We start from the raw sequence: 1,381 nt of genomic DNA, 5'->3' as shown, positions 1-1,381 counted from the left end.
ATGGTTGCAATCTTTAAGCTATGCGTACGACCAATCGTGGAATTCTGTCCCGCGTTCTCCTCCCTCTACACCCAAAATTGCAGACTCGCAATTGAAAGCGTCCAACGCTCATTTACGAAAAATCTCTTTTCTTGGTCAAACCCCCTCTCTTACCGCTCCCGCTGTCAAATCCTAGGTCTTGAACCACTATGGCTTAGACGGTTAAAATTGAATCTAGCTCTCTTGCACCGTTTGCTGCATAAGAACGCCTTCATTGCAGAGGCTAGACCAAGCATAAACTCACAACCTCGCTGCAAACTCCGCAACTCCTGCAATCTCTTAGTGCCTCACCCAGCTCGCACAAACCTACGCCACTACTTCTTTCTAGTTTATTACGCTCGCATCTGGAACAGCCTTCCTGATCAGCTGCGAAGCATCACGCATCACCATGCTTTTTCTCAGACTGTAGACAAATTCCCTACCTGTGAAACTGCCGCCGCCTTGCTTAAGACTCAACTACCCTCTGACCTCCTTTACGAGTCAGGTCCATTGCGCATATGAGTTTAGCGACGTTACAGTTAGTAGGCAAGTAAAGGTCCTGTTATCATTTCTTCCCATCCTCTTGACCCGCTTTAAACTAATCAAGGACTAAATGCCAACTTGATCTAAATATGCAGCGTTACTGGCCTGGTTGTTTTCTTTTTTCCCTTTTCCCCGTACCAACTTGGACCTCGTACTAGTCTAATTCCTACACCAGACTACTCTATAAACTCTGTCTAGGGACTGTTGTTCTCGTCCAAACTCTACTGACGAAGACCAAACCAAAATTAGCTATTTCTTCCCCAAATCACTGCACGGCTTAATCGCCTACTAATTCTAATTATGCTGTGTTCCTGGCCTGGTTGTTTTCTCCTACCCAGTCAAATTATTCCTTGTACTAGTTGAGTCCCTACCCCGGATTACTCTATCAGCTCTGTCTAGTAACTGGTGCTTTCAGTCGATTTATTTCATCATTTCATTATTAGAGCGCATTCTGCGCTTATATATATCCATTTGATGATTTGATCCACAAAACACTCTCACACACAATATCGCGGAACTCATCTGCTCGACGTGGCAGCCCACACCAACGTTCTGACGCCATTTAGCCATGGTGCAATCGCCGTGAGCCTCAACATTCCAGTCCCGCAGACTCATTGACAACTGTCATTTCACTTCTCCTTCGCGACTTGCCTCCACCAGCGTCTGTATGTACTGCTTGTTCGGATTGGCTGAGCTGTCTTCGCTGGACTCGCTTTCTCCCGACCAAAAACAGTGGTAGCTGGATTATTTAGTAATGCACCAGCCGCACTTATGACGGTTTCGAGGGGTTAACACCTTGCAGGTCTGGTAGCATGCACGA

Source organism: Opisthorchis viverrini (assembly GCF_000715545.1).
Source record: "Opisthorchis viverrini unplaced genomic scaffold opera_v5_433, whole genome shotgun sequence".
NCBI classification, from domain to species: domain Eukaryota; kingdom Metazoa; phylum Platyhelminthes; class Trematoda; order Opisthorchiida; family Opisthorchiidae; genus Opisthorchis; species Opisthorchis viverrini.
Note: the sequence above shows the minus strand (reverse complement) of the source record.